Below are 20,521 nucleotides of genomic sequence, written 5' to 3'. Positions count from 1 at the left end.
AAGAATTTACATTGTTTTTTTTTTTGCTAGTCGCCACGAAAAGCAGACACCAGCAGCTCCTATCCTTTCTCTTTGTTTACCCACTATCCTCATACTGTTTCTGTGTATATTCTCTTGTTCTGTACTTTACCCTTCCCTGAATTTATTTCTAGCCTCACTCATAATTGCCTTTCCTAGTGCACCTGCCCTATTTTACTGTCTTCAGACTCTTACATATTAATGTTTTTTTTTATATTTCTCATTGCTTTTAGCTGCTAGTAATACCTCTCTCTCCCCCTCCAAAGCCCCTCTCGATTGTAGCTTATTTTAACCATACAGCACTGGGTTTGCTTCAAGTAAATCTACTTGTGTAGCTTGAGGCCAGTGTCCTTTTGTAAGCTTACGTCTGCTCATATTTTATTTCTTTTTATTTTATTTCTGGTGACAATACCTTTAGAAACTTTATATCCTTGTCTCTCAAGCTAGTTTTTCACTATCTTTTTCTGATTGTTTCTATGACTTCATCTTGACCAGGGTGCTATCCCCGCTCCATTCACTCCGCTACCCTACCCCATTCCCACCCACCCCATTACAATTAGCTTTATACCTAACTATCCCTCCCCTTCCTGTCCCACTAGCCACTACAATTCCACTTCCTGCCTATTGCCACAACCACCTTACTAATCTGTCAATCTTGTCAACACCACTTCCTCTATACCACTGTCTCTCTACCTACTCTATCTGACCATATTTTAGTCCAACATGTATTATTTTCTGATATCTTCTACACTACTCCTTATTCTCTCTATCTCCACCTCTTACCACTGTAATCTCGCTGACCCACTCCTATGTTCACCAACTTCTCACTCATATAACATATATCCAACTACTTCATCTTTTACTGTCTCCCCTAATCTCTTTACTACCTCTACCTCAAGTCTATATAAACTATCCATAATACAGGTTTTTAAACCATCCAAGTCTGGGATTAGAGCAGCTATCTAACAAGTTCATCACACTACAACAGTACACAGTTACAAGATGGGCTATGGAGAGTACTGGACTTCAGCCAATTTCACCATGGCCTTAGAAACTTGTAAGCCAATACTGACATCCTAAGGACATCATAGTCAAGCACCGCTTCTAGCAAGTAATGCCACTGTGGACTGCAGCAGAGATATTTGACAATATATGTGGACATTCTGAAACACTCTGTACAGTCCAAAGGTATACACAGAACCCGTTAGTGCAAAACATGTGTGCCATGCCTGACAATATGGATGTTAACAGCCATGTAGATGGGTATAACACATAACGACTGTTATACATATGCCACCATAGGTTCTGCATTCACACACACCTGTCTGGCCTGACACATAATAACCACAGGTACAGGGGTGCCATGGCCACATGCTACCCACTAGATATTGACATACATCTGTACAGCATCCCACCACTCTGTCTGACATACATGACTGCTAAGGGAGGCCCAGCAGCAGTACATCTGGCAAATATCTGCACATGACATCTCAGTGGGTAAGTACACTAAGCTGCTAAGCATGTAACAATGCTTTGGGAAGGCTGCAAGCAGATTGACTCAACACTTCCCTTCATCTCCTATGGTGGAATGCACATGTATCTGCATATATAGCAGGCTGTTGCAGGCATGTCATAGCACAGGGTAAGATATACCTGTGTGAAAGTGCATAACCACAACCAATGTGAACACAGCCACAGCCACATATGGTAAGCTAGCATAATATTACAGTATATGGACTATCTGTTCAACACCATCCTCATATGTGCCACTCACAGACTAACCCTACGTATACTGAGCTGCTACATGGTTTGGTCTGCTGGCTGTCTGTGGTATGGAACATGTGTGTGTATGGCCCTAGAAACTTGTAATCCAATACTGTAACATACAGTGGAGCAACATGTAACATCAGATAGGATGGGATCTATAACAATGACATTTACCACAGTCTGTACACAGGCTAAAGTACGTATTAACAATACATACACTGTCGACATTCACCATAGGTACACACACCTCAGTACTGCACACACGATCATAGAATGTCCAGGTTATGTCATCAAATATAACCTGCACTGTACATAACATGTGTAGCAGTCTGATATCTCACTGGTTTGTTATCAGATATGATTACACTAATGGTGTACAGCACATATGTACATGTATATGCACATATGCATTCTCTTAATGCACAGCATATGTACAAAGGTTGACAGAGTTGTGGCTGGAAGCAGATACACAGGTCCAATATTGACATGCTGCTGTGATAACCTCATACATTTACTGTTGCAACAGAGTTTGTTACAACATATATATATGAAGTCAGTAACTGTCATGGCTTTCACCATCTACAGACTGCAATCCTCACACTACCTTCTGCAGTTCAAAGATACATGCTCTGTGGGTAACACATGAAACCAAGGGTACAACACACTGCCCAGTCTGCAGGTGACCCTACAGATGGGGATTCCTCATAAACATAGAACTGACATGGCAGGTATTAAAAAATGTAGGACAACCATATCCACGCACACACTGTTAAACCAACATTACTCCACATACAGTATAGCAGCACTTAAAAGTCTGTAGTCAGGTCAGGCACATCCCCATCATGTGTGTTGCCCTGTTTCTACAGTGTATGTTGTTAGACGTAAATACCCAATCCATCTGAGATGCTGTTTGCCAAACAACAGATTTAGTTCCTACTCACAGTGAATGAAAATGGCCAACACCAACATGATGTTCCTAGATATTGGAGTGTGTTTTCATGCAATTGGCTATGGGAATGTTACCACAGCTGTTCCACATGCAATCAGCTAAGAGGGGGCTGCAATTCATGTAGAGGCCATCAGCTGATCATGAGCATCACTTAAAATACACATGCTGCTGCCTAAGCAACATCCACTAGACAGGGAGTGAAAGAGGCAGACAGAGGCAAAGACAAGTCAGACAGAGGTGGAAGAGTAAAACCTAAACATGTTTGTGTCACACACCTACCAGCACAGGGCATCATCCCCCTGATGACTATGTAGTACTATCACATTTCTATGCAGTTATTGGATGCACCACATAGGTTACATGCTGTGGAGCCCTCAGAACATTTATGCGATGGTGAGTGACATCTGCAACAGGGATATGGTAGCTATATGGTAGGAGTAGTACACGTGCCTGTCCGCATGAACAAGTGCCAGGTTCAACACAGTCACATTCTCACAGGGATGCACACACATTGACACACTTGCCAGGGCCAGGAATACAACCCACCACTAGTGAGATTGCCACAACACATTATAGTGCAGGTATCACATGCACCACAGGGGTCATACAGAGGTGATATGGGCAAAGGGTATGGGGAGGTGTCTGACATCAGACAGCAGGCTTCAGTATGCCAATGGGGGTTGTAGTGAGTGTGGATGTGATCATAATCATCATACAACACATACACTAACACACAGGGTGCCAGTACTGACATGCATGGGTGCATTTCTGCATGGGTGTGTGGTGCCAACTGTGCTAGATGGCTATACAAGACCAGATAATGGGTGTACCTTGGCATCAGGCCACATGACAATGGTCAGCAATGTGGCTCAGGGCTGTAGTTTCTGCATTTACCCACACAACTGGGTATTGTATCCCCCATCCAGTCACCTGGGTGATTACTGTGTGTGCCCAATGCTCTGCATTGCTTGCCATGTATGTGTTCCTTAGTCCATGATATGGATGGTGTTTGGGATGTGCACACCTCCCACATGCATGTACAGTGACATGTGGAACTGTACCTGTGGGTGTCTGGCCCATGTTGTGTACACAGATTATCATCAGATGTGCCAGTCTTGGCCACCTGTGGCAAGAATTGGTAATGGACCACAGGTTTAGCCTGCACCTACATTGATAGCATGCTAACAGCATTCCCTGGTGTCAGTGGCATATGTCCATACAGGGCATTTTTTCAGGCATGGTATGTCATTTGTGGGTAACATATGATGGCACTTCAGGTGTTGCAGATGTCCAGTGGGGAACATGGAGAAGGTGCACTGTCTGCATGTATGTGCCTATTGGACAGATTGCCCTCTGTAGCCCACTGCAATCACTCCATTGTTACTATCAGTGGTCAATATGCAGTGTACTACCCACATATTGGCTGTTGCCCAGGCATGTGCATGTGTGTGTGTGTGTGTGTGTGTGTGTGTGTGTGTGTGTGTGTGTGTGTGTGTGTGTGTGTGTGTGTGTATGGGACATGGGTTGAGAGAGTGCACTGGGTAATACTGGGGCTGCTAAATGTGATTGCCTGGTCTTGATGTCATGTATGGGTATGGATTTGCACCCCAACCTCTCTGCTATTTTACATCTGTTATGCCTGTATGGTGGACATTGTGATATATACTAGGGCCACCATATAGAAAATTTGCAAAATCCGCTCCACATTGCGCCCAGGTATCACACACACACACACACACACACACACACACACACACACACACACACACACACACACACACACACACACACACACACACACACACCTGTCATGTCTGGAGTAGAACACCTACTTAACTACATTACAGCACTACACAGTTATAATACGTGCCATGGAGATTAGTGGAGGACTTGTTCCCCAAAGGTGTATATCACATTGGATGACAGCAGGATTGGCAAAGCAGGACATTTGACTTGTAGTGAGTGTGGCTAGGCTAAAATGCATTGCTCCCTGCACAGACATTGAAACACACACAAAACATCCACAACAGACATGTGTGGATATTAAACCAATAACAGAGGTCTATATCACACTACAGCATGGTGCTGTTATAGGATGCACCATGGAGATTACTGGAGAACTCCTTTCCCAAAGGTGTATGAAACAATGAATGACAACAGCAGGATTGCTAAAGTAGGGCATTTGAAATGTAGTGAGTGTGACTAGCCTAAAATTCAATGCACCCTACACAGACATTGAAACACACACAAAACACCCATAACTGCCATGGGTGGGAATAGAACCCTACCAGGGTTCTATATCACACTACAGCAGAATGCTCTTACAGGATGCGCTACTGAGATTACTGGACTGCATGTTTCCCAGAAGTCTATTTCTAGGTGGATGACATCATCAGCCTTGCCAAAGATGAGCATTTGAATTGTAGGGAGTGTGACTATCCTAAAAAGCATTGCTTTTCACACAGAGTCAAACAGACACACACACAAACAGAGTCTAAGATTAGAACAGCAGTACACAATACGCAGTTACAGGACATGCTATGGACATTACTGGGGTGCAGTTTCCAAGATGTGTATTTCTAGGTGGATGACATCAGCAGCCTTGCCAAAGATGAGCATTTGAATTGTAGGGAGTGTGACTACCCTAAAAAACATTGCTCTCTATACAGACAGAAACGCACACAAACTTAACAAGTCTGCTATTAGAGCAGCTACTGAATTAATTTATCACACTACAGCAGTATGCAGTTACAGGACACACTATGGAGATTACGGGGTTACAGCTTCCCAGAGGTGCATTTCTAGGTGGATGACATTAGCAGCCTTGCCAAAGATGAGCATTTGAATTGTAAGGAGTATGACTACCCTAAAAAAGCATTGTTCTCTACACAGACAGACAAACACACACATACTTGCCAAGTCTGGGATTAGAACAGCTACCTAACTAATTTATCACATTATAGCAATACACAGTTATAGGACACACTATGAAAATGACGGGGCTACACTTTCCCATAGGTGCATTTCTAGGTGGATGACATCAGCAGCCTTGCCAAAGATGAGCATTTGAATTGTAGGGAGTGTGACTACCCTAAAAAGCATTGTTCTCTACACAGACAGACACTTAGCAAGTAGGGGATTAGAACAGCTACCTAACTATTTTGTTATACCACAGCAGTATGCAGTCACAGGACGTGCTACGGTGATTACTAAGCTACACTTTCCCAGAGGTGTATTTCTAGGTGGATAACATCAGCAGCCTTGCCAAAGATGAGCATTTGAATTGTAGGGAGTGTGACTACCCTAAAAAGTATTGTTCTCTATACAGACAAACAAACACACTTGGCAAGTCTGGGATTAGAGCAGCTACCTAACAAGTTCATCACACTACAACAGTATGCAGTTACAAGACGTGCTATGGAGATTGCTGGACTACAGCCTTCCCAGAGGTGTATTACTAGGTGGATGACATCAGCAGCCTTGCTAAAGTTGAGCATCTGAATTGTAGGGAGTGTGACTACCCTAAAAATCATTGCTCTCTACAAAAACACACAGTTACCATGTCTGGGATTTGAACTCCTACCTAACTATTTTATCACACTACAGCAGTACAAAGTCATGGTATGCACCACTGAGATTAGTGGGTGGCAGCCCTCCCAAGGGTGTATTTCACAGTGGATGACCTCAGCAGGCTTGTCATAGTAGGGCTATGGGGAGGGCAATGTGTGTGCATGGGCTATAACCCATTCATCTAGAGGTTGATCCGCCACATGCGGGCACACACAGGGTCATATTTCACAGGTACATGTATACAGCTGCTAGATGACTACTTCCTTGTACTGTCATGTTTCACAGCTGGCATGTGCACCATTAGTCTGTAATGCTGTCATATACTGGTGGCTAGTATCTGCAGTGAGTGACATCTGAACCTCATGTGGTTGGGGCCCTTTGGCTGTATGCTGGGTGGAACAGGCCTGGATGGCTCCTTGTCACAGTCACCCTCTTCCACACATCTATGTATGGTATGGTATCCGCCAAGCATTTGGCATTGACTGTTTCTACATTTCTGCATAGGATGGAGGAGGGGCTCAGCCAACTATTTCTACATTTCTACACAGGGTTGGCAGCACACCTGACTGTTACTACATTCCTATGTAGGGTGGGGGGCTCACCTGACTATTTCTATGTTTCTATACAGTGTTGGGGGGCACACCTGGCTGTTATTACATTACTTCATGGAGGGGCACACCTGTCTATTTCTACAGTTCTACACAGGATTGGGGAGGCACACCTGACTGTTATTACATTGCTATGTAGGATGTGGGGGGCACACGTGACACTTGTACACATTTGCTATGACTGCACTGGTATGTCAGGTACTCCATTTCATTCTGTATTGTTAACTATCGTGCTGACTAGAGGCATATCAGTGTACTATATATTGTGGCTTTGGTTGCCCTACATAGGTTCATAGGTTCATACTAGGCTATCGGCCCAAGGGCATTTATAAGCCTAGCCCAGAGTTTTGTGGCTTTCGCCACCCCTTTAGTTTGAAAGAAACTATGCCCATTATTTTGCTGTGCCTCTGTCAAGCAGTGACACTGAGGTAATCCCTGGGGTATATCTGCGATCTCCCATCCATTGGTCAAGATTTCTTTTGAACAAGGCCAGCGAGGTGCTCTGCCTCACATGTACCGGGATTTTGTTCCACAGCATAGGGAGTCTCTGGGTGATGAATCTGTCCCTCCAGCACGTCCTATTAATAACCGTGTCAAGGTTTAAGTCTCCCGCCCTTGTAGTTCTGAGGGATATAGATTTTTTGAGGTGAAGCATGTTCATCAAATCTGGGTTTGACATGGCCTTGTATGTCAGGCACAGGTCACCTCTGAGCAAGTGGTAAGTGACTGAATAGAGCTGGAGTTCTTTCAGTTGGGCAGCATAAGACATATTTTTGAGACCCTTTATCCTTTTGGTGAGGAACGTTTGGGGCTTTTCCAGCTGCTGCAGGTGTCGGGTCAGATACATTCCGAATGGGGCATTGTACACAATCATTGGTCTGATGAGTGATGAGTACAGGGGGACGATGACCTCCCTTGATCTAGATGTGAATCCCTTCATGATCAGGTGGGCAATGTAGAAGGTCTTCCTAACTACTTTAGCAACGTGAGTGTCAAACGAAAGGTTACTGTCAACCTGGGTCCCCAGATCCCTGATAACCTCTTCTGTGCTCAGTGGATTGCCACCTATATGGTAGCTAGGGGTAACCTTGTTTTTCCTGAAGGGTATGACTATGCATTTCTTGGCGTTTAACTTTAGGCCATGGATCTGGCACCAGTTATCTGTTTCTGTGAGACCCTTCTGAAGGATATCTGTGTCAGATGTGTTCTCGACTATGGTGCCCAGTTTGCAGTCATCTGCAAACTTTGTCAGCCATAACCCTCCTGTGTTTGCTTGTACTTCTGAAAAGTAGATGCCGAACAAGAGTGGGCCCAGGACTGAGCCCTGTGGGACACCACTTGTGACAGGCTTTGAGTCTGACATGGAGCCAGCAACTCTGACCCTGTGGGTTCTGTCACTTAGCCAGTTTGCAACCCATCTTGTGATGTATGGGTTTACATTTAAGCTGATAAGTTTTTCAATGATACCTGAGTGGGGTATTGTGTCGAAAGCTTTTGCCAGGTCGAGGTAGGCTGTATGGACTGCCTTTCCCTCATCAATGGCCTTGGTGACTGTTTCAAAAAAGTCAACCAAGTTTAAAAGGCATGATCTGCCTTTGACAAAGCCAAACTGGGTTGGATCCAAAGTCTGCAAGTTCCCTATGTCTTTATTTATGAGTTCCATTATGATCCTCTCCATAGCTTTGCAGATCAGGCTTGTCAAGCTGATGGGACGGTAATTTCCAGGGTCGGTGGAGGCACCGCCTTTGTGAAGTGGGACCACAGTTGCCGTGCGCCACTCCTTGGGTGCGTATCCTGAGGTGAGGCTAAGATTAAACAGCTGTTCTAACTGCGGGTTTAATTCCTCATTGAGTTTGTGGAGCACACAGCCGGGGACACCATCCGGTCCCATGGATGCTGTGTTTTTCTCTTTGGAGAGAGCAGTTTTCACCTGGGCGTTAGAGATGTTTGGGGGGCTACAATCCTCTGGTATAGATATCTCTCCTTTGGGGGGGAGGGGGGGGAGAAGTTTGCACTGAACCTGTCAGCCAGTATGTTGGCAATGTCTGTAGGTTCAGTAATTTTCACATCATTTTGAGCTAATTCTGAGCATATCTGGGAGTTTCCTCCCAGGTTTCTAACATAGCTAAAGAAGGCCTTATGATTGTCTTTTGTGTCCTTAGCGATTTTTCTCTCAAAATTTGCCTTGGATGATTTTATGAGAGCTCTTAGTTTTTTTACTTATAATGATCAAAGGTGTCTTACCTTTTAAGGATTTTGCTCTATCTTGTAGTAGCTTCCTCCTTTTGTTGTAGAGCTTGTTTATGGCTGGGGTCCACCAGACTGGATGCTTGCCTTTGGTACAAAGAGTCTTTGTTTTGTTTGGGATTGCCTGATCCATGCAGTCCTGTAGGTGCTGGTAGAAGGCATTTGTAAGTGATTCAGCGGCTTGAGTAATGTTTTCCGCCGGCTCGGGGGCCTTAAAGGAGACCACAGTAGTCTTTAGAAGTGTGAAGTCGGCTTTTGAGAAGTTCTTCACTGTGGTCTTTTTTATCTCAGCTGCACACAAGAGCAGCAGTGGTTAATCAGGGTTAAACTATTCGGGCTACCTAAAGTCCACTCTTCAAATTTTCCCTTAAAACAGCCTTCCTTGAACTGTACTACTGATCTTACCAGCGTATCCTATAACTAAAAAGTTCATCTCTACTTGATTCCTAAGTAGACTATTCTCTATCTGTAAAACCTAGCACTTGCTCCTACAGTACTTTCTCACCTTGATATAGCACTTTTATTATAGATAGTACCCCACCAGCCTAAAACCCCCTTCTCGATCACCCACATCCCGGAGTCTTTTTAAGTTTTTGTCTATTCCTTCTAGCATGTCGAGGGATCAGTTGCTAGTGTCCTCTCCTGCTCAGCTGGTGAACCTGGGAATATTGAGGCAATGTTACAATTGCCTCATGTACACAGACAACCCTCTCCTTCTCCCACAAAACACAAATACATGCGAGAGATGCAACTATACAGCCAAACTGGAGGCTGTGCTCTCTCAACATAGGACTGGCAAGACCAGACAGGAGGAGAAGGTAAGCACACACACCACATACCCAGTCTCACATAGTACTATCACAACTTCAAATCATACATATAAACACACAAAGACATACTCGGAGGCTCTGATCAAAAATCTACCAAAACAGCAGAGGCCACCAAAGCAGACACCCAAACAACTACCACCTCAGGACACAACACATGCAACTCATAGACCACACAGTCAGTGTGCCAAACAGTCACAGCCCTTAAGGCCAAACACAATGCCAGACACACTCGTCATTGGTGAGTCCATAGTCAGACACACTGACGTCCCGCTCACCAGATTGAGTAAGGAGAAGGTCACAGTAAGCTGCCTGTCGGGCGCTAGAATCCGCCACATAACGCAAGCACTCAGGTCTCTCAACAGCAGGTACAAGTACGACTCAGTCATTGTCCACGCTGGTGTAAACGACCTGAAACGTACCTCCTTGGACTACATGAAAAGAGACATCGAGGAGCTCTCTGATTATGTAGCCCAGGCAGGTATGACCCTGACCTTGAGCAGTATCCTACCTTCACCAAGAATGATGCCACAATACAGAGATAAGATGATCAGCTTTAATAATAGGCTTAAACTCTGGTGTCATTCAAAGGGGATCCAATGTCTGTCTGCCTGGGATGACATGCTGGACAAGCCACGCTGCTTCGCAAGGGATGGCTTGCACCTGTCACCCCTGGGCTTCCGGATATTGGCAAAGGCTCTTGCCACCCCTATAGTGCCTTTTTTAGGCAAGGCTCAAATTCTAAACCTACCACCCTAGAACACAAAAAAGGAAAAAAACTAAGGGCAATGCTGCTCAATGCCAGAAGTCTCAACCTCAAGATGCACGCACTCGAGGCCCTTCTCAGTATGGAGAACATTGATGTCTGTGCTGTGACTGAAACCTGGTTCAAGGCTCCTGAGAGCACCCCAGCACTATCAGGTTTTACCTCATATCATGTTACATTACCTCATATCATATTATGTCTGACTTCCTACCCTTCAGAACTAACATCCCACTGCCTGTCCTGCTGTAGTCTGTCTGTGTAGGCCTGGGGGGGGTTAACCATAGCCATCATTCTGGGGCCATGGCACAGGCTCTGTTTGGGTTTATCTACACCTGTCCTGCTGGATGAGACTGTTGTTGGGTATGTGAACTGCCCTGACTGGCATGTGTGGGTCATATGGGCAGACATGTCACTCAGCACATTTCCTGCAGTGGGTTTTGTCACCCTGTGCAGTACTGGCTAGTATGATGACTCCAGTATGTGTTACAGATGTCATGGTGCCACTATGGGTGTCTACTGTCTGCTGTCATAACATTCAGCTACCCATTTCCCTTGCATGCCCACATCCATACCATATGTATAGGTAACGACACATTTTAATCCATTTGGCAATTGGTAGGTTGACTGACTTACCTTGAGGGTATGTCAGATTTGAGGATGGTGCTTGCAGGCTGCCTATGTCGGATGCACATAGTACACTCCTTATACATGGTTGAGCACAGGTAATGTCATGTTTGGCATTCTATTTACTGTATGTGCGAGTCAGAGAGAGGTGTCTTTCCCTGGGTCCCTACTGTGTCAGTGTATGTGCTATGCATTGTCTCTTTGCCGCAGCCTTGACATACCTGGCATGACTCCATCTGCCTACTGGAGCAGGCTCAGGTTGTTCCTCCTCCAAATCACTTTGTGCCTGTGCAGGCCTTGGCATTGGTGGGGGGCTGGGGGCCCTGCTCCATGCTGTTTCTGCTGCAGCTGTTTCCACAGGATCATATTGTGTAGCATAGCACATACCATAACAATTTGGGTACATGTAGCTGATGAGTGCAACAAGGCTGCACAGGATGTGTCCAGACACCGTAACCATGACCTGAGCATCCCAAACACATGCTTTAGTATACTTCCGGTCTGTGTGTGTGCCTCATTATAGTGTTCTTATTCAGGTGTGTGTGCATTTCTGATGGGTGTCATCAGCCATGGCTCCAGTGTGTAACCAGCATCCCCCACTAGGTGACCTTAGGGAATATCCCCACTGGCAAATCTCTGGTACAGCTACGTCAAATGCCATATGTGGGAATCATCACAGCTTCCAGGGCAGCCAGCACACACATTCATTATAATGCCCTGGGCATCAGATATGACCTGGCAGTTAATGGAGGGGATGCCCCTGCGGTTGATGTACCCTGATCATTGGGTGTTGCTTTGATGCATATGTGCGTGCAGTCTATAGCACCCACTACCTCAGGGTATTCTTCTATTTGGTGGAAGAGACGCATATTGCTGGCCAGCACCTCATGGGTTTTGAGGAAATATACATGCTCAATGGCATATGCTGACATAGCATCCAGGAACTGGTGGAATACTTTGGATGCTGATGCTGTGAGGACCCCATGATATCTCCAGTTGAGCTTTGGGAGGTACCTGTGGCTAGTATTCCTAGGCCTACACATACCTTGAAATCCACTGGGATGGGTTCCCCTCGGTCAGTTTGGTGTGTCGGGTGTGCCCGGCACAGCTCAACAATTTTCTGTAGGAGGTCTCTGTCCACTCTATAGTGCTCCACTATCTCCAGCTCATGTAGCCCCTGGTAGGTTACCCTGGGTCTGCACACTTTTCTCCATCTCCTCATTGTGGGTTGATCGGCAGCATTCACATCCTCACCCTCCTCAGCCTCTTTCACATGTTGTACTATGTTGTCTGCTGCAGCCCTTCTCATTCTGTAGGTTTGTTTCTTAAAATTTCCCAGCTTGTATACACCGGTGGTGTAGAGTGTGGGAAAAACCAGAGGATAAGGTGTTTGCTTAGTTTATAGTAGTGTTCTCGGCTGGGCTGGTGTGCTGCCTGTGTAATTGTCTGATTCTGATACATTTCATATGCCAGCTAAGCTAGTTGTCCTTGATTACCTTCCTACTGCTGTTTTCCTTACCCATTGCCTTCCTGTTTAAGACAGAGTTCTCAAATGTGCACATTGTTGCTATTTCCTGGTTTAACTTCTTTTTTCTCCCTGTAAAACCCGGTGCGCGGCACGCACACCCGCTTAGGCATTGTAAAGAGTGCTAGGCAGAGTCAGACACACCCCCTTGCTTAGCTGTGCTTAGCTAGGAGCAAACCTAATCCACAGGGCTCTAATCTGCTTACAGTATGCCTGACACCCACCCACATGATGTCACCTAACTCATAGGCTTGCACCTAGCTATTCCTACTCTTTCACTGTTGGGACCTGAGTCATATGCTGGGGAAAACTGAGATTCACTACCCTTCCCCTCATTTGCATGGGATTGCCTACTAATGCATAGCTACATGTCTCACACTGAGCCTCCCCCCAACCACTACTCACTGGTAAGGTTGTCTTCTGCCTGCCATTGACTTGCATGGCAGAATAGTGATTCTAGTTAGACTGCTTCTTTTAGGTTTATTTTATTATTTTCCCCCAATCCCATTTGCATGCCACTGCCCTATGCTTAATCAGCTGAGATCAGTTTAAACAAATAAAAGTTGATTTTTGTATTTTTTTTTGTTGTTGTTTGTAATGCCAATGGCTTTATACTTGTCCATCGGCATGCTTACTACATGATATGCAACCTTTATTTGGGGCTGTCACAGCTCCATTTTGGATTTTGCAGAAATGTACTCAGTTACTGAGTACATTTCTGCAGATAACACTAGTCTTGCACGGACTGTTGCAAGCTTCCTGGATTGCAAAATCACCTCATTTGCATATATTTCTCCTGCAAATGGGATGCTTTGCATACCAGGGCTTAGTCCGTGCAGGATTAGTGTAGGAGCGCTTGTGCATGCCCCTGCAGGCTGTTCCTGGATTGCACGACAGACATATTGCCTGCTTGAGCTCTTGCACCAATCTTGCACTCCGTGCAAGCTTTTGAGACTCTGGGGCTATGTTTATGGCACACTTAGAGGTCCCCCTTTTTCAGGCTTTTTTCAACAAGGCAGGGCATCCATATACCTTGTAAGATAGGAAAGTGCTGTCAGCCCTTCAAGAGTTATATATGGGTATTTATGTGGTGATTTTTGTGCAAATGCCAAGTACTTAAAGTAAAGGCATTTTCTTGGGCCATTTCTGGCCATGTGTGTTATGTGTGAATCTATTTGTTGACCAGATTAAACATGAAAAAGAGGTAAATAGCAGGGAAAGAATAGAGGAATTTCCAGGAGGGTGGTGGGAGAACACCATAGCTATCTACTTTTGAATAAATCTGATTGTCCATATTATATTCATAACCCCTGTCATAATGCACTATATATATATAGGTGTGTGTGTGTGTGTGTGTGTGTGTGTGTGTGTGTGTGTGTGTGTGTGTGTGTGTGTGTGTGTGTGTGTATGTGTATACACACACACTCTATGTACATTTCTTGCTCTGTGTATAGATATATACATGTATGTTTTATGGATACACCCACACTTCTTGCCAGGAATGCATATAAACAAACTGAGAAGATGGGGTCTAGCCATCTAGACAAAGAATGAGAAAATACCCTGCAGCTTTGCCTTGACTATCTTAATGGCCTAATGAAAATATGCCTCCTTATAAAGACACAAGGAACTTCAACACTTAATACGCTGAAAGTGAATGGTGAATGTGCTATTTGGAGAATTAATCCACATTTGAAATATAATTTCTGATTATTACAAACATGTTTCCTTTGAACTAAATAAAACTTCAAAAATATTAATAAAAGTGGAGCTAAATCCACTTCTTTAAGTAAGCAAATATAATTTTTTTTAGGTGAAAAGTATCTATACTAGATTCTGCATAACAAAATTAAAATGCACTAAAAACAATACACATTCAAAATGGCTTGCTTTTTTATTTATATAAATTATTCCATTTACAAATGCCTTTAGTTGATTTCTACACATAATATTGCTTATAACAATCAAATATTATTTGCAGAATTACTCTCTTATTCTTCAGGAACATTTCTGGTATGTAAAATTTTATTTCAATAGTGCAAAAATATATTAACATTCAAGTACATCCAGGCAAAGCAACATCATGGCAAGTTAAAGAAATGTAAGAAGCATCTATTTTGCAGTACACACTACATAATTTTGACAACATCACTCAGCAAGGAAAACTGTTTCATTTCCAGTTTAGCTGTATTTGTAGAAGCCTTCCCCAGTCTTTTTACCCAGCTTTTCACTTTCTACGAGCTTGTTCAGCAGTTCACTGGGAGCAAACAGGGGGTTATTAGGTTCCAACTCATGCCATCCATCAATGATGAACTTGGTGGTATCCAAGCCAACATAATCCACAAGCTCGAATGGGCCCATGGGATAGCCAGCCCCAAGTTTCATAGCAACATCAATATCTTCCTTTGATCCATGTCCTCGCTAATGAAGTCTTATTGCTTCCATCATATAAGGCACGAGAAGGCTGTTTACAATAAATCCAGGAGTATCCTTGCAGGATACAGGCTGTTTCCCCATAGCTCTGCTGAAGTCCATCAAGGCATCAAATGTCTTTCGACTAGTCATTGGTGTCTGGACAACCGCCACAAGTTTCATGACAGGCACTGGGTTAAAGAAATGAAGACCACCAAACCGGTCTTGTCTAGTAGTTGAATTGGCTATTTCTGTAATTGATAAAGAGGATGAATTGCTTGCAAATAATGTTTGCTCTGGAGCAAATGTGTTGAGTGTTTTGAAGAGTTCATGCTTTGTCTGCATATTTTCTATAATGGCTTTTAAAACTAAGTCTGTGTTGTGTAGGATCTGTACTCGTCTTAATATTACTCGTGGTTTTCTTAATGAAGTCAGCAGCAGCCTCAGGTTTGTCAGCAAATTTCTTCTTAGCAACTCGTTTAAGACTGTCCTCAATCCCCTTCACAGATTTCACCAATATATCTTCTGTCTGGTCTACTAAAACTACAGAATGACCCATTGCTGCAGCAGTCTGTGCAATGCCGCTACCCATTAATCCCCCTCCGATCACTGTGATGTGCTGTACATGTATTTTTTTGCGGAGACAGAAGACATTGTCCTTACAATCTGATGAGTCACAAAAGCCATTACTTAAAAATAAAAAAGAAGAACCTCAAAACACAATGAAACGCCGAATAATATAATAACCTAAACAGCCCCTAATACCAATAAGCCTAACCATTAAAGATGATGCTGTGAGAAAGATTTTGCTTTGGATAGTGATATAACTTTGAATAAGGCCATTGAGATTTGTCAGATATATGAGCTCACAGAAAAGCAGACAAATATGCTTACAAATGAGAGATATGAAAAAAGCAACAGAACTACCACAGCTGTAGGCATAAACTTTTAATAAAAGATAAGCACTTTCACGTTTTGAACAAATGTTTCATCATATCTAAAAATAACAACTATAGTCCATAGTAAATACTTTAACTTAGTTCATCACATGATAAAGTATAGCCAATCTTCACATTTTTCACATAAGTAATAAAATCAATATAACAATTTACATCCCTCCAATGCTAGATTAAGTGGGACAGAACCATTCAAACCTGGGTAACTATCAGCTTGTAACTTCAAAACCCAAGACAGTTCAGCCTTCTCTGTAGAATTCACTATATCCCCCCTCTGTTGTTGAGAAACACATGCTGTAAAACTCCAAAAGAGAAACTATGTCCCTTGTTTGCTGTAGCATAGACTAGATCTAGGCCTGCTGAATCTAGCTTTGTTTGTATGCTTGTTGTTTGTTTGCTTGTTATTTCCCTGAAATGCTAATTCCACCTAAAATGCGGCTTTTCAGCGCTTCTGTGGATCCCTAGAGATATCTGCATTGCTTACTATACTTATTTCCTTGTTTCACTTGAAAGAAAGTTACTGTTTGTCATTTTTGCATTTAAGTTACCTGTAACACATTGCATTTAAGATACCTGGCACTTGCTCACTAAAGCAATTATATAAGTCAGCACTAAAAAATTAAAAGCACTACACCCTCACAAACTACCCTTGAGTACCTTGTTCCCCATTGGCCCTTTTTTTTTTCAATTATAAAGGAATTCCCAATACTATTCTAGCATGTCCAAAGGTCAGTTGTCAATCTCCTCTCTGGTCCAGCTGGTGAATCTGGGAATCTTGAGGCAATGTTACAACTGCCTCATGTACACAGACAACCCTCTCCTCCTCCCAACAAATTCCAACACATGTGAGAGATGCAACCATATAGCCATACTGGAGGCTAAGTTCTCTCAACTCAGTACTGGCGAAACCAGTCAGGAGGAGAAGGAAACCACACTCACTACAATTCCAGTCTCACATAGACCTACCACGACAGCAAACCGAACACATAAACACACAAAAACATACTCGTAGGCTTTAAATAAAAATCTGCCTAAACAGCAGAGACCTCCAAAGCAGACACCCAAGCAACCGCTACCCCAAAACAAAACACGTGCAACACATAGCTCACAAAGCCAGTGTGCTGTCACAGCCCTTAAGGCTAAACAACACACCTGATACACTTGTAATAGGTGACTCTATCATCAGGCACACTGACGTCCCGCTCACCAGGCTGAACAAGGAGAAGGTCACTGAGAGCTGCCTGTTGGGCGCTAGGATCCGCCACATAACACAAGCACTCAGGTCACTCCAAGGCAAGTACAAATATGACTCAGTCATTGTCCATGCTGGTGTGAATGACCTGAGATGTACCTCCCTGTACTACATGAAAAGAGACATAGAGGAGCTCTCTGAGCATGTAGCCCAGGCCGGTATGACCCTGACCTTGAGTAGCATCTTACCCTCACCAAGAATGATGCACAATATGAAGACAAGATGATCAATTTCAACAATTGGCTTAAGTATTGGTGTCATTCAAAAGGGATCCAATGCCTGTCAGCCTTGGATGACATGCTCGACAAGCCACGATGCTTCGCTAGGGATGGCTTGCACTTGTCACCCTTGGGCTTTCGGATATTGGCAAAGGCTCTTGCTACCCCCATAGTGCCTTTTTAGACAAGGCTCAAAAGACAAACCCACCTCCATAGGTATCACAAGGGATAAGAAACTAAGAGTAATGCTACTCAACGCCAGAAGTCTAACCCTCATGATGCATGCACTCGAAACTCTCCTTAGCATGGAGAACATCGATATTTGTGCAGTAACAGAAACCTGGCTCAAGGCTCCTGAGAGCACCCCAGCACTACCAGGTTATACCTCATACCATGCTTTTCGGCCCCAAAACTTGGACCGAACCACAAAAGGAGGGGGAGTATCAATATTCGTCAAAGATACCCACACCTCCAGGTGGGTAGCACAGCACAAAGCATCAGAGACTATCCATGTGCAACTAACAGTGGGTAAAACTGCCTTCCAGTTTATAGCCTGCTACAGACCACCCTCCCAAACCCAGGAACCCCACTCGGCCTTCCTGAGAACACTGGAAAATATGAAGGTTGCTCCAAACACCATTATATTGGGCGACTTCAACTACCCAAACATAGACTGGGAGCATTACTCTAGCTCCAACACCCTAGCCCAAAGGTTCCTAGAATTTATAAACTCAAATGCTATGGAACAACTTGTTACCACTCCCACAAGAGGGGAAAACATACTGGACCTGATCATCACCAACATGGGGACTCTATGCTCCAGACCAGAAGTGTATCCCTCACTGGTAAGATCAGACCATAAAGTAATCTCACTGGATATTCACATCCCGACTCCACCCCCTGCCCTGAAAACCACAGTGAAAAACTTCTCTAAAGCAAATTTCACACTCCTCAAATCTGAGGTGGAATCCTTCAAAGCCCCCAGGCCTGTGGAAAATACGGCCCAGACCGCAGAATCCTTTATAAACGCATTCTATGAACACCTTCAGCAATGCATGGATCATGCAATCCCAAATAAAACCAAGACCCAATCCTCCAAAGGCAGATGTCCTGTCTGGTGGACCCCAGCCATAAACAAACTATACAATAGAAGGAGGAAGCTACTACATGATAGAGCAAAATCCCAAAAAGGGAAGGCATCTCTGATCAGTATTAGCAAAAATCTACGGGCACTCATAAAATCGTCTAAGGCCAGCTTCGAGAGAAAAATTGCACAGGACACTAAGGATAATCACAAGGCTTTCTTTAGTTATGTTAGGAACCTGGGTGGGAATTCCCAGATATGCTCAGAATTAGTCCAAAATGACAAAAAATACACCGAACCCACAGACATTGCCAACATCCTAGCTGACAGGTTCAGCGCAAACTTCTCCCCCCTTCCCCACCAAAAGGGAAAATATCTATCCCAGCAGAGTGCTGCCCCCCCTGACATCTCAGATGCTCAGGTAAGAGCTGCCTCTCCAAAGCAAAAAACACAGCATCATTGGGACCAGACGGTGTCCCGGGCTGCATCCTACATGAACTCCAAGAAGAGCTAAACCCAAACATAAAACTACTGTTCAATCTCAGCCTTACTACAGGATATGTACCCAAAGAGTGGCGTACAGCAACGGTGGTCCCTCTCCACAAAGGCGGTACCTCAATGGATCCTGGAAACTATCGCCCCATAAGCCTGACTAGCTTGGTCTGCAAAGCTATGGAAAGGATCATCATGGACCTCATAAATAAAGATATTGGGGACCTACAGACACTGGATCCTACCCAGTTCGGCTTTGTTAAGGGCAGATCCTGCCTCTTAAACCTGGTTGATTTCTTTGAAACAGTTACCAAGGCCATTGACGAGGGGAAGGTGGTCCACACAGCCTACCTGGACCTCGCAAAAGCCTTCGATACAATACCCCACTCGGGCATTATAGATAAGCTCACCAGCTTAAATATAAACCCCTATGGCACTAGATGGGTTGCAAACTGGCTCAAGGACAGAACCTACATGGTTAGAATTGCTGGAGCCCTGTCAGACTCCAAACCAGTTACATGTGGCGTCCCACAAGGCTCAGTCCTGGGACCTCTCTTGTTCGGTATATATTTCTCGGAGGTACAGGCCAACACGGAAGGACTGTGGCTGACCAAGTTCACAGATGACTGCAAAATGGGCACCATAATCGACTCTCCAGCCAACACAAGCATCCTCCAAAAGGGCCTCATATAAACAGACAACTGGTGCCAGAGCCATGGCCTCAAGCTAAATGCCAAAAAGTGTATAGTCATCCCCTTTGGCAAAAACAAAGTGCCCACAAATTACCACATAGGTAGTAATCCATTAAGTACAGAAGAAGTAATTAGGGACCTGGGGACTCAAGTTGATAGCAATCTCTCATTTGACAACCACGTGGCCAAAGTGGTTAGAAAAACATTTTATATAGCCCACCTAATCATGAAGGGATTCACAGCTAGATCAGGTGAGGTCATCGTGCCTCTTTACTCATCCCTCGTCAGGCCCATAATTGAGTACAATGCCCCTTTTGGGATGTACCTTATCAGACACCTGCAGCAACTGGAAAGACCCCAAAAGTACCTCACCAAGAGGATCAAAGGGCTCAAACAGATGCCATATGCTGCCCGGTTAAAGAAACTCCAGCTCTACACAGTGGCATTCAGCCTGCTCAGAGGCGATCTGTGCCTGACGTATAAAGCCATGTCCAACCCGGAATTAATGGACATG

The 20,521-nt window shown here is 44.2% G+C and overlaps 1 pseudogene; it reads right to left on the bottom strand.

The window, feature by feature from the left end:
- Nucleotides 1-15,078: 15,078 nt before the first annotated feature.
- LOC122794738 lies at nt 15,079-16,000 on the bottom strand (annotated as a pseudogene).
- Between the last annotated feature and the right edge of the window lie 4,521 nt (nt 16,001-20,521).

Source organism: Protopterus annectens, chromosome 2.part1, assembly GCF_019279795.1.
Source record: "Protopterus annectens isolate FY-2018-M chromosome 2.part1, PAN1.0, whole genome shotgun sequence".
Taxonomy (NCBI): domain Eukaryota; kingdom Metazoa; phylum Chordata; order Ceratodontiformes; family Protopteridae; genus Protopterus; species Protopterus annectens.
The sequence above is the reverse complement of the archived record's forward strand: the minus strand, read 5'-3'. Positions and strand labels throughout refer to the sequence as shown.